A 14,464-nucleotide genomic window follows, 5' to 3' on the forward strand; every position below is an offset into this window, starting at 1 on the left:
TCTACAACAAATGCTAAAGGAACTTCTCTTAGTGGGAAACACAAGAGAAGGAAAAGACCTACAAAAACAAACCCAACACAATTAAGAAAATGGTAATAGGAACAGACATATCGATAATTACCTTAAATGTGAATGGATTAAATGCTCCAACCAAAAGACACAGACTGGCTGAGTGGATACAAAAACAAGACCCATATGTATGCTGTTTACAAGAGACCCACTTCAGACCTAAGGACACGTACAAAGTGAGGGGATGGAAAAAGATATTCCATGCAAATGGAAATCAAAAGAAAGCTGGAGTAGCAATATTCATATAAGATAAAATAGACTTTAAAATAAAGACTGTTACAAGTGACAAGGAAGGACACTACATAATGATCAAGGGATCAATCCAAGAAGAAGATATAACAATTATAAATATATATGCACCCAACATAGGAATACCTCAATACATAAGGCAAATACTAACAGCCATAAAAGGGGAAATCGACAGTAACACAATAGTGAGGGACTTTAACACCTCACTAACACCAATGGACAGATCATCCAGACAGAAAATTAATAAGGAAACAGAAGCTTTAAATGACACAATAGACCAGATGGATTTAATTGATATTTATAGGACATTCCATCTGAAGCAGCAGAATACTTTCCTTCCAAGTGCACATGGAACATTCTCCTGGATAGATCACATATTGGGTCACAAATCAAGCCTTGGTAAATTTAAGAAAATTGAAATCATATCAAGCATCTTTCCCAATCACAATGTTATGAGATTAGAAATCAATTATAGGAAAAAAACTGTAAAAAAAAAACACATGGAGGCTAAACAATACGCTACTGAATAACCAAGAGATCACTGAAGAAATCAAAGAGGAAATCAAAAAATACCTAGAGACAAAAGGCAACGAAAACAGGACGTTCCAAAACCTATGGGATGCAGCAAAAGCAGTTTTAAGAAGGAAGTTTATAGCAATTCAATCTCACCTCAAGAAACAAGAAAAATCTCAAATAAACCATCTAACCTTACACCTAAAGGAACTAGAGAAAGAAGAACAACAAAAAAAAAACCCCCAAAGTTAGCAGAAGGAAAGAAATCATAAAGATCAGAGCAGAAATAAATGAAATAGAAACAAAAAAAAAACAATAGCAAAGATCAATAAAACTAAAAGCTGGTCCTTTGAGAAGAGAAACAAAATTGATAAACCTTTAGTCAAACCCATCAAGAAAAAGAGGGAGAGGACTCAAATCAGTAAAATTAGAAATGAAAAATGAGAAGTTACAACGGACACTGCAGAAATACAAAGATCATAAGAGACTACTACAAGCAACTCTATGCCAATAAAATGGACAACCTGGAAGAAATGGACAAATTCTTAGAAAGGTATAACCTTCCAAGATTGAACCAGGAGGAAATAGAAAATATGAACAGACCAATCACAAGTAATGAAATTGAAACTGTGATTAAAACTCTTCCAACAAACAAAAGTCCAGGACCAGATGGCTTCACAGGTGAAGTCTATCAAACATTTAGAGAAGAACTAACACCCATCCTTCTCAAACTCTTCCAAAAATTGCAGAGGAAGGCACACTCCCAAACTCATTTTATGAGGCCACCATCACCCTGATACCAAAACCAGACAAAGATACTACAAAAAAAGAAAATTACAGACCAATATCACTGATGAATATAGATGCAAAAATCCTCAACAAAATACTAGCAAACAGAATCCAACAACACATTAAAAGGATCATACACCATGATCAAGTGGGATTTATCCCAGGGATTCAAGGATTCTTCAATATATGCAAATCAATCAATGTGATACACCATATTAACAAATTGAAGAATAAAAACCATATAATCATCTCAATAGATGCAGAAAAAGCTTTTGACAAAATTCAACACCCATTTATGATAAAAACTCTCCAGAAAGTGGGCATAGAGGGAATCTACCTCAACATAATAAAGACCATATATGACAAACCCACAGCAAACATCGTTTTCAATGGTGAAAAACTGAAAGCATTTCCTCTAAGATCAGGAACAAGACAAGGATGTCCACTCTCACCACTATTATTCAACATAGTTTTGGAAGTCCTAGCCACGGCAATCAGAGAAGAAAAAGAAATAAAAGGAATACAAATTGGAAAAGAAGAAGTAAAACTGTCACTGTTTGCAGATGACATGATACTATACATAGAGAATCCTAAAAATGCCACCAGAAAACTACTAGAGCTAATCAATGAATTTGGTAAAGTTGCAGGATACAAAATTAATGCACAGAAATCTCTTCCATTCCTATACACTGATGATGAAAAATCTGAAAGAGAAATTAAGGAAACACTCCCATCTACCACTGCAACAAAAAGAATAAAATACCTAGGAATAAACCTACATAGGGAGAAAAAAGACCTGTATGCAGAAAACTATAAGACACTGATGAAAGAAATTAAAGATGATACCAACAGATGGAGAGATATACCATGTTCTTGGATTGGCAGAATCAATATTGTGAAAATGACTATACTACCCAAAGCAATCTACAGATTCAATGCAATCCCTATCAAATTACCAATGGCATTTTTTACGGAACTACAACAAAAAATCTTAAAATTTGTATGGAGACACAAAAGACTCCGAATAGACAAAGCAGTCTTGAGGGAAAAAAATGGAGCTGGAGGAATCAGACTCCCTGACTTCAGACTATACTACAAAGCTACAGTAATCAAGACAATATGGTACTGGCACAAAAACAGAAACACAGACCAATGGAACAAGATAGAAAGCCCAGAGATAAACCCACACACTTATGGTCAACTAATCTATGACAAAGGAGGCAAGGATATACAATGGAGAAAGGACAGTCTCTTCAATAAGTGGTGCTGGGAAAACTGGACAGCTACATGTAAAAGAATGAAATTACAACACTCCTTAACACCATACACAATAATAAACTCAAAATGGATTCGAGACCTAAATGTAAGACTGGACACTATAAAACTCTTAGAGGAAAACATAGCAAGAACACTCTTTGACATAAATCACAGCAAGATCTTTTTTGATAAACTTCCTAGAGTAATGGAAATAAAAATAAAAATAAGCAAATGGGACCTAACGAAACTTAAAAGCTTTTGCACAGCAAAGGAAACCATAAGCAAGACGAAAAGACAACCCTCAGAATGGGAGAAAATATTTGCAAACGAATCAACGGACAAAGGATTAATCTCCAAAATATATAAACAGCTCATGCAGCTCAATATTAAAGAAACAAACAACCCAATCCAAAAATGGGCAGAAGACCTAAATAGACATTTCTCCAAAGAAGACATACAGATGGCCAAGAAGCACATGAAAAGCTGCTCAACATCACTAATTATTAGAGAAATGCAAATCAAAACTACAATAAGGTATCACCTCACACCAGTTAGAATGGGCATCATCAGAAAATCTACAAACAACAAATGCTGGAGAGGGTGTGGAGAAAAGGGAACCCTCTTGCACTGTTGGTGGGAATGTAAACTGATACAGCCACTACGGAGAACAGTATGGAGGTTCCTTAAAAAACGAAAAATAGAATTACCATATGATCCAGCAATCCCACTACTGGGCGTATACCCAGAGAAAACCATAATTCAAAAAGACACACGCTGGGCTTCCCTGGTGGCGCAGTGGTTGAGAATCTACCTGCCGATGCAGGGGACACGGGTTCGAGCCGTGGTCTGGGAAGATCCCACATGCCACGGAGCAACTGGGCCCGTGAGCCACAACTACTGAGCCTGCGCGACTGGAGCCTGTGCTCCGCAACAAGAGAGGCTGCGATAGTGAGAGGCCCGCGAACTGCGATGAAGAGTGGCCCCCGCTTGCCACAAGTAGAGAAAGCCCTCGCACAGAAATGAAGACCCAACACAGCCAAAAAATAAATAAATAAATAAATAAATAAATAAATAATTCCTATTTGAATTTCTCCCTCCTCCATTTGAATAATAATTCTCTATTAAAAAAAAAAAAAAAGACACACGTACCCCAATGTTCATTGCAGCACTATTTACAATAGCCAGGTCATGGAAGCAACCTAAATGCCCATCGACAGACGAATGGATAAAGAAGATGTGGCACATATATACAATGGAATATTACTCAGCCATAGAAAGGAACGAAATTGGGTTATTTGTTGAGACGTGGATGGATCTAGAGACTGTCATACAGAGTGAAGTAAGTCAGAAAGAGAAAAACAAATATCGTATATTAATGCATGTATGTGGAACCTAGAAAAATGGTACAGATGAACCGGTTTGCAGGGCAGAAGTTGAGACACAGATGTAGAGAACAAATGTATGGACACCAAGGGGGGACAGCCGTGGGGGGGTGGGGATTGTGGTGTGATGAATTGGGTGATAGGGATTGACATGTATACACTGATGTGTATAAAATTGATGACTAATAAGAACCTGTTGTATAAAAAAAAATAAAATTTAAAAATTTTAAAAAAGAGAAAAACAAATATCGTATATTAACACATATATGTGGAATCTAGAAAAATGGTACAGATGAACCTGTTTGAAAGGCAGAAATAGAGACACAGACGTAGAGAACAAATGTATTGATACCAAAGGAGGGAAAAGTGGGGTGGGATGAATTGGGAGATTGGGATTGACGTATATACAGTAATATGGATAAAATAGATAGCTAATGAGAACCTGCTGTATAGCACAGGGAACTCTACTTAGTGCTCTGTGGTGACCTAAATGGGAAGGAAATCCAAAAAAGAGGGGATATATGTATACATACGGCTGATTCACTTTGCTGTACAGTAGAAACTAACAACATTGCAAAACAACTGTACCTCAATAAAAGTTAAAAACAAAAAAAAACCCAAAATGAGCTTTTTGACTTAAATACAAATTTCTCCAAAGAAGATATACAAATGGCCAAAAAGCATATGAAAATATAATTGCTATCATTGGGGAAATACAAACCCAAACCACAGTGAGATTCTGCTTCACCTCATTAGGATGGCTATTATTAAAAAACAAAAAGAAAACAGAAAATAAATGTTGACAAGGATTTGGAGGAATTGGTACTCTTCTGCATTCCTGGTGGGAATGTAAAATTGTGCAGCTGCTATGGGAAATATTATGGTGATTTCTCAAAATATTAAACACAGTATTACCATATGATTTAGCAATTCACTTCTGGATGTCTACCCAAAAGGACTGAAAGAAGGGATTCAAAAAGATATTTGCACACCCATGTTCATAGCAGTATTGTTCACAATAGCCCCCAAAATGGAAATAACACAAATGTCTATCAACGGATGAAGTGGTAATATACATACAGTGGAATATTATTCAACCTTAAAAAGGAAGGAAATTCTGATATGTGCTACAACATGGATTAACCTTGAAGACATTATGCTAGGAGAAATAAGTCAGATGCTAAAGACCACATATTGTATGACTTCATTTATATGAAATGTCCAGAAATGGCAAATCCATAAAGACAGAAAGTAGGTAAGTGGTTGCCAGGGGCTGGCGGAGGGGGAATTGAGACGGACTGCTCAGGAGTGTGAGGTTTCTTTTGAGGGTGATGAATATGCTCTGGAATTACAAGGTGGTGATGGTTGCACAACCTTGTGAACATACTAGAAATCACTGAATTGTATACTTTAAAAGCATGAACTTCATGATATGTAAATTATAGCTCAATTTTTTAAAAAATTCAAGTAGTTCCAACTTCATGAAGACTTCTCTGAGCCTCCTGGTTAGTTAACTACTCCCTCCTACGCACAACCTTTAGATCACACCTTTATTGTAGACTTATGTAACTTTTTGTAATATACCATCTCCCCTGCTGATTATGAGTGCTTCTAGACAGGACTATGTCTTGTCTGTGCCTGTATCCTCAACTGGCCACAGTGCTTAAAACTCAGGACGGTAGATAGAGGTTGAATTGGAAAGATTATCGACTTTACCATACACAGCAATATCGAGCAATCCATTTCTTGGATATAATAAATATTATGTACATACTGTGTGTAAGACTTTAGTGATATCAAAACAAAGATGCATAGTGTCTACCTTAGAGGAACTTACAAATTTTTGGTGGAAATAATTATACTTAAGGAACTACAATACAAGGCAGAAAATAAGTACCATGTGAATGGCATAATGATCCACACCTAAGAGTTTGGCAAAGTAGAAAATTACTACCTTGGGGCTGATGAGGAAGATTTTGTGGAGGTAGAGGCATGAAAGTGACCTTTAGGGATGTAACAAAATTTTAAAATAAAAGCTTCAGCTGAGGCACATTCCAGAGCTATGTGTTGGACCAAAACATAGATGGTAAAAAGGGGAGAAGGGAGAGGCAGGTAACTCTCAAACGGTCACGCACATTGACGGCATAAAGGGATGCTGATAGGAAACTTTTTGTAATGGATTTCTTTGGAAAGAACAACTGTGTATGAAGAATTCTACCCTCCTCACTAAGGGTGAATGAGGAGGAGAAGGGATATCCGCTCCTTACCTCAAACCAAAGGACAGGACTTTGAGGGAACCATCTGCGGAGCTTAATGTGTGTCTCCTACAGTTTGAGGGACACAGGTCTGCTGACTGGCTCACACTGGAGAAATCAAAATCTTGAGGGCTGAGGTGTGGGGAGGTAGCTACACTCCCAGAGTCTGTCTGGGTGAATGGTGTTTCCTATGGACCAAATGAGATCCCTGAGGGAAAGGGAATTGGCATGGTTATGCTTAGGCCCTGGTCAAAATGGCCTCCTGCGGGGGTGAGAGCTGGAAATGAACTGCTGCTGGGCACCGTAGATGCTGCAGAAGTGGGGAAAGGGAAGGTCTCTGAGGAACCCATGAAAGTCCCTCAAGAGGGAAATTGGCTTCAAACATCTGCAAGGTCCAGCGAGCACCAGCTAGACCACTTCCACAGCACCAATCAACCAGGAATTCTATGAATCCACGAAGTCCCCTCCCCAGGCTCCAGCCCCTAAAGGGCCAAAAACAAGTTTGTAAGATGGGAGAAGAGAAGAAGGAGCATGAGAGGAGGAAAGAGAGAAGCCAAGAGCCCTTCTCTCCCTGATCTTCAAATTTCAGACTTCTAGCCTGCAGCCAGCTGAAGCTGGAGGAGAGGAGACACTTCAACTGTAAGTTGAAGTTACAACAATTCTCATCTCGGACTCCCATTTAAATGCCTGGTTGACATTTTGTGCCTTAAAATGTGACAGTACTGTTATTACCTCTGAGGGACAACCTTTGTCTTTTCTAAATGGAAGAGAGAAATAGCCCCTTGGTGCAGACTTAAAAAGATAGTAGGAGACAAAAATGAATTTGCTTTAAGATTCCATTCTACCAGTTGTGCTCGTTCCACGTAATCTTTACAGGTAAAAATTGAAGAAGGGGCCTCCAGCAAAGGAATAGAGGTGACTGGATCCAAGCTCTACTTGGAAAAGGAAACATAGATAAACATATCCATCCCTGGGATGGGGATGCAGGAGGGCAGCTGGGACTGTAGACAAGGGGCTGACAGGAAGGGCCTCCAGCGCCAAGCTAAACAGTCATTTAAATACTGGATGAAATTTCAGGAGGTTTTGGTACTTATTTCACATATTAAGTACGCGAGATCAGTAAAACTAAGTATTTAATACATTTCAAATATAAAAACTCATAAGCATAAATGCAAATATACTGAAATATATTAAACATATCATTTTAATATAAAAATAAAATATTGCTTAAAGGAAATTCTACATAAAATAGTTTAATTAGGGTTTAAAATGAAGTAAAATTACAATTGTTTTTAAAGTGATATTAGTCTATCAACGATATCATCATTGAGCTGTGAAAAACTTTCCAGTTGCTAAAAAATTCTGAATGTACGCTGGTTAAGGGAATGATAAGGAGATAGTTATAAGATGTTCTTAAATATCAGTATTTTCTCTAGTCCCTTATCTTCAAACAACCCTATCTCTTGGTTAATAAGTTTGAGGAGATTTTTTTTTGGGGGGGGCAATATTTTCTTTCTTTGCAGGGACAATATTTGTTTGTAACAAGCTGTTTTTGTTTGTTTGCTTCAAAGAAAGTATTTCTCACTTGTCTTCATCTTCCTGTCTCATCTTACATAAATGGAGATTCTAATGCGGACACCATATTAATGCCAATAGTGTTCTGCTCCTATTCCATTTGTTGGAAATCTTTGTAATAGAAAAGAACTATTCTTGCATTAGAAGCTTTGCTTTGGTGGTTGTTACTTTCTTCTTTTGCTTAAGGATTATGGAAGTATAGAAGATGGCTTTCTAAACAAGCGCACTTATATCTGATTCAAGATTTTAATGAAGCATGTCTCTGGTATGTATCAAGACATAAATGATTCAGATTTTTTAAACTCCAAAATAACTGTATCACACCAACAGAAATGCCAGTATTCCAGGACTTTAAAACAGCATGGAAGACCAGAGTGGTGGACCATTAAACATTGATACTGTAAATCATTCTTCCGTGGGCAATGTGGAGCCAATAGAGACGTTTAAACAAGGAAACGACAAAGATGTATAGACACAGACGTGACCGGTAAGAGTTGTAGAGAGTATTAAGCCCACCTCCTTCTGCCAAAAGGTCAGCAACTTCAGCTTGAGTCACTGACAATCACATAGGAAGTTGATTAATGAGGGGAAAAAGGCTGGGAGAGAGGCATGCGAACATCTGTTGTTTCCCCCTCATCATCCAGTCACCCTTTTCTGGTAAAGACAGTTCCAAGTCTCCTTTGAAGAACTACCTGTACCGCTTTAGCTCATTTGGGTGGGTGTGAACCCCTTGAACTCCAGAGATGGTTGGAAATGATTTCTTATAACTTAAAAAACACGTCTCATCTTGCAAATGACCGAGGCCCAGGATTTGTTTATATGGGGGGAAATCTTTGTTTCTAGATATACTGAGTGGTAAAGAGACAGAACTACTATAGCCATCGTGTGACCCAGGGAGGAGCTAGGAGTCACCAGATAAAGTTTCACGGAAAAGGCAAAAGAGTGAGAGATGGAGCTGGAGGCTTCAAAAGAACCAGAAACCATTATTATCTGAGCTTCTACCCAGCTAAGCCTTCTGAAGTTTTCAATTACACGGGCTAATTAATTCCTTTTCTTTTTTCATATTAAGCCAGCTTGAGTCAGTTTTCTGCCATTTGCAACAAAGTTCTAAATGATATTCAGGAAAAAAAAAGCCATCAATCAGGACTGAGGTGATGGTAGGAAGAAAGACTTACCGGTGAGAAGTCATGAAGGAAAAACAGTTTCAATCTCCCATGCTACCATGTTACATGGTATCATCCCTGCAAAATGTCACACAAATTACTACCCCTTCCCCAATGAGTTTAGCAGTATAATATCTGTGGCTCATAGTGTAGGCTCAGGTGTCAGACAGACATGGGTCCACATTCAGACTACTTAGACTCTGCCCTTAAGATCTGTGCATCCTTGGACAAGTTACTTAACTTCTGTTCTCTAACCTCAGTTTCTTTCTCTATGAAATGGTGATAGGACCTTCCACTTAAGTTACTAGGAGGATTAAATAACACACTGCATGAGAAAGATTTAGCATAATGCTAGGTATAATGTTATTGATAGTTTCTCTTTTCCAAGCTTGCTGGAGGTTATCACTGGGGAAAAATTTTGTTGGAAGTGAAACTACCAATGTTACCTGCCTCCATGTTTATCTTTACCTCCTTTCCCATCTTAATGGAAAGAGGTGACCCTTAATGAAAGAGGATTTCAGGCTCTCTCTGCCTAAGACTGATCTTAGTTGGAGAGGTGACACATCTCCTGTCCAAGACTGATCCTTCCTCCTTTCTTCTTTATCACAACTCACATTTCCTTAGAGATTTTGCCCCATCAATGATACTTCTTTGTGTTAATTGTCCCCGCCCCACCCTGCAGCTGGCAATTTTCTCCCGTTTTGTAAAAAACTCTCCCAGAATAAAATAATCCCCTCCTATCAGTAGTTCTCAAAGTGTGATCTGAAGAACTCCTATATCAGAATCACCTGGGGACCAGCTAAGCCTCTGGTTACCTCGCCATCACCCTCTCTCCCGTGTATGCTGCGGATATTTCACTTTCCCATGTTCCTCAAATCTTCAAGAAGTACCAAACCTAACCCCCCACCCCACTGATTTTTGCAGAAGAAAAGAAACTATCCCCCCTAAAACCCCTCTAATTCCCACACTATAAATGTAACCCCTCTAATTCCCACACTATAAATGTAACTCCACTTATGCCTATTCTTTCTTCTTTCCCACCTGTCAACATTGCCAATATGTACCTTCTCCTTCTGAGGCTAATGACTTTTGCATTTATTTCTCATCTTTTCCTACCCTCTTAAGCACTTCACTCGATTATCCTGTCTCTTGTATTTTCAGCCTCTCCCTATCTATAGCCTTCTTTCTATCAACATTTAAACATACATAGAAACTTCTCCCATCTTCAAAAGACAGTTCTCCCTTAACTTCCTGAATCAAACACCTCCCGATACTGTACTTGTTCACCTCCTCTTCTCAGCTAAACTTCTTGAAGATGTCTACACTTACTTCCCACTCACTACCCACTTCTATTTAATTTTCACCCCACTATTTCACTGAAACCGCTCTCACTTTAGCGACCAAAGAATATTTTGTCAAATCCAGGAGACACTTGCTCTGTCCATCACTTGACCTCTCAGTTCCATTTGACACTGCTGTCCATTCCCTTCTTCTTCGAACCTTTCTTCTCTTGGCTTCCTTGATACCTAAGTCTTTTCTATCTCTGCCACTCCTTATCATTCTCCTTCTCAGGCCTCTCTTTCTCTGCCCCTCCCTTAAATGGTGGTGTTCCCTACATTACTGAGCAAGGGCTCGCTGCCTGATGCGCATAGAAGCCAGTACTATGACACTGATTTTTGAGAAAAGAAAGAACTTTATCACGAGGTCGACTGACAAAGAGACAGGAGGCAAGGTTCTCAAACCCGTCTCCTCAACCCAGAGTCTGGGGTGAAATTTAAGGGGTTAGTGGAATTTCAAACCTGGATGGTGATTGGTTAGTCTTGAATTAGTCCATATGAGCTACTCATGCTGCTGGAAGCCAGCTTTTCCTTATTGAAGGACTTCTCACTTTGTAAAGGGCTCTGGTGGCAAGATTTCTATTCTTTGAGTTCCGTAGACTGAAGATTCTTGGTTCCAAGGTCATCCTGGAGACACAGGTTCCTGTCTTGCACATGCACAGTGCTAACTCTGTAAAATGACTCCAGCTTTGATTAATCAACAACCTGTTTTAAGGAAGTAAAACAGTTTAAGCCGGTGCTCTTTCAGTTTGATTAATCAACAACCTATTTAAAGAGACAAAAACAGTTGAAGCTGGCTGATGTTTTACGTGCTATTTCAATTCCCCCCTTTTTCTTTGTACATTCTTCAGTCTTGAGGCAAATAGGGCAATGACCATTCTAGCTGTTCCTGCTGATTGGGGGTGTGATTTTTATAACAGGAAGGAAATTGTTTTACATCTAATTATAAATATTTGCAAATTCTAGCTTGAACTCTTGTCTTGAGCAATCATCATGTGAGTGGGGGAGGCCTTTTTAAATATACATGATAGATAATAAGTACAAAATCTGATGAGTGAAAGGATTAACCCTAAGATACAAAGAAGTATGACGCCTAACTTTAACAGTCCTTCAGTAACAGACTTTACTCATTTGGGAATCCATGCAAACATGTTATAGTATCTAATTCTTCCACAATATGAGCTACTCATGCTGCATGATCATTTTCAAAACTGTAATAATACTTCGTCTTAAGGAAGGGTTTCCCATATAACATTTCATAAGGGCTCATTTGGAGCTTGCTTCTAGGGGCTACTTTTACCCTAAGCAGGGCAACTGGTAAGACCTTATCCCAAGTTAAGTTGGTTTCTTGACATATTTTGGTGAGTGTCTTTTTTAAGGTAGGATTCATCTTTTCAGTCTTTCCCGTAGACTGAGGTCTCCATGAAGCATGTAACTTTCACTGTATTCTGAGGGTCTGAGACACCCCTTGAGTTATCTTGGCTATGAAATCTCCTCCATTGCCAATTTGAATAGAAAGAGGCAACCCAAAAGGAGGGATGATTTCTTTTAGTAGGCCTTTGTTACCTCGGAAGCTTTCTCTGTTCAGCATAGAAATGCTTCGACCCATCCTGTGAAGGTGTCCACAAATATGAGCAAATGTCTATTATTTCCCATGGTTCTTGGCATAACAGTAAAGTCTACTTACCAATCATCTCCTGGTTTTGTCCCTCAGGCTTGCACCCCTTTTATTATCAGGCATGGCCTGGTTTTAGGATTGTTTCTGATGCAGATCAGGCAATTTTGTATTACTTTTTGGAAGGTCCTTTGAATTTGCGAACCAATAATAAACCTTTGTAGCCAATGATAGGTTGCATCCCTCCCATAATGGGCTCCTAGATGTAGATGAGTAATAATTCTTTCCATTAAATGCTCAGGTGTAAGCACTAGTCCCTATTCATTATAAATCCACCCTCATTTGGTTGTTTGGTACCGATTACCATCTAAGTCTTCCAAGAGTCATCGTGAAATCCCCATTAGTCTGCTCTCTCTAGATCCATTTCCATTTCTGACTGCCTGTTTTATAGCCCGATCAGCCAAATTATTTCCTTTAGCTATAAAACTATCAGTCTTTTGGTGGCCCAGGCAATGTACTATGGCTACTTCTTTCAGCATTATAACAGAGTCTAATATGGCCAGTATCTCCTCTCCGTGTTTCTTTCCTTCCTGATATTAGACCGCTCTCTCCATGTGGCCCCATGGGCATGCACTACAGAGAAGGCATACTTAGAATCAGTATAAATGGTAACCTTGGGGACTTCCCTTGTGGTCCAGTGGTTAAGACTCCGTGCTTCCACTGCAGGGGGCATGGGTTCAATCCCTGGTCAGGGAACTAAGATCCCACATGCAACATGGCGTGGCCAAAAAAAAAAAAAAGCAACAACTCTATTAAAAATAAATAAATAAATGGTTACCTTTTCCTTAGCTCCAAGGTGCAGGGCTCTCACGAGGGCTATGAGCTCTGCCTTTTGGGCAGATGTACCTGGAGGAGGGCTTCTGCTTCTAGGACTTCCTGATGAGTTACTATTGCATACCCAGCCTTTCGAAGTCCCCAGTCCATGAAGCTGCTCCCATCCATAAACATTTCCACATCTGGCTTTTCTAAAGGCTGATCAGTCAGGTCAGGTCTGCTAGAATAGACTTCTTCAATTTTTTTATGGTATGGAATGCCTTATGGCATTCTGGAGTGCAGCTTAATGGTCCATTGTCATTTCCTCTAAGAGTCTCATATAGGAGTTTGGCCGTGTGTCCAAAGTTAGGAATCCAAATATGACAAAACCCAGCCATTCTTAAGAATCCTTGCAATTGCCTTCTGGTGGTGGGTACAACCACCCTAGCTAATGCTTCCCTTCGATCCGGCAGTCAGTTTCTTTGTCTTTCTGATAACTCAAATCCTAGATATTTTACAGTTGGTTGAGAAATTTGCACTTTTCCCTTGGACTTTATATCCCTGGTCTGCCAAAAATTTTAAGTGAGGATTGTATTTTGGCCTGAAGCTTCCTTAGTTTTACTAGCATCCACATATTGAAGTAACGTTCCCTCATTTAATTGGAGGTCCCTTAAGTCCTTGGCTAAGGCTTCCCTGAAGATGGTGGGAGCATTCTTAAATCCTTGTGGGAGTGCCATCCAACAACATTGTTGTTTTATATTAGTCTCTGGATCATCCCATTCAAAGGCAAACAGTTCCTGGGACTCAGGACTTGGGGATATGCAATAAAAGGCATCTTTTACATCCAGAATTGTAAACCAGCAAAAGTCTCCAGATAAAGCTGTATAAGGATTTGGCACACTGAATGTATCCTCTACAATTTGGTTAATGGCTCCCAAATCCTGCACAAAACGATAATCTTTTGCCCCAGGTTTTCATACCGGCAGGATTGGAGTGTTATATGGGGAACGACAAGGTCAGATTAATTGGGATTTAAGACAGGTGGTTAGCAGAGGCTTTATACCTTCTTTCGCATGCCTCTTTAAAGGGCACTGCTTTAAATTTAGAGCCTTGGTGCCTGGACAGAGTTCTGCTACTATTGGGTCAGCCCAAACATATGCTCTTACCTTTTGTAGAATTTCTTCAGGGACTTCTGGTTGAGGCTCGTCTCCCAGGTGTAATAGTGCAGCTTGGAGGGTGCAGGCTTGCTTTTTCCGCTGAGAAAGTCATTTAATTTTGTTAGTAGACCTTGCCTCAACAAGGGAGTAGGGCATTCAGGCACATATGGAAAGCTGTGCTTTAAATATGCTTTTTTCCAATTACACAGATCAGAGATAGAAAAGGAGGAGGGCACATATACAGATCCCCTGGGTTGACCTTGGTCATTTAGACCTGTGGGAACTTGTCT

General features: G+C 39.3%; 1 long non-coding RNA gene across 5 annotated transcripts in view; it reads right to left on the minus strand.

The window, feature by feature from the left end:
• The window catches only part of LOC309660064, a 43,709-nt gene that overhangs the window by 22,762 nt on the left and 6,483 nt on the right, over nucleotides 1–14,464 (minus strand). For 4 of the 5 annotated variants that reach the window (XR_014263104.1, XR_014263105.1, XR_014263106.1 and 1 more), the window contains exons 2-3: nucleotides 14,184–14,273; nucleotides 11,052–11,294 (exon numbers count right to left, since the gene is read on the minus strand). This is a non-coding gene — a long non-coding RNA (uncharacterized lncRNA). Of the gene's footprint in view, nucleotides 1–10,922; nucleotides 11,295–14,183; nucleotides 14,274–14,464 lie in introns of those variants that run through there. The other variant, XR_014263108.1, reaches the window with a different exon arrangement.

Source organism: Balaenoptera physalus (assembly GCF_965194825.1).
Source record: "Balaenoptera physalus genome assembly, chromosome: 1".
NCBI lineage: Eukaryota > Metazoa > Chordata > Mammalia > Artiodactyla > Balaenopteridae > Balaenoptera > Balaenoptera physalus.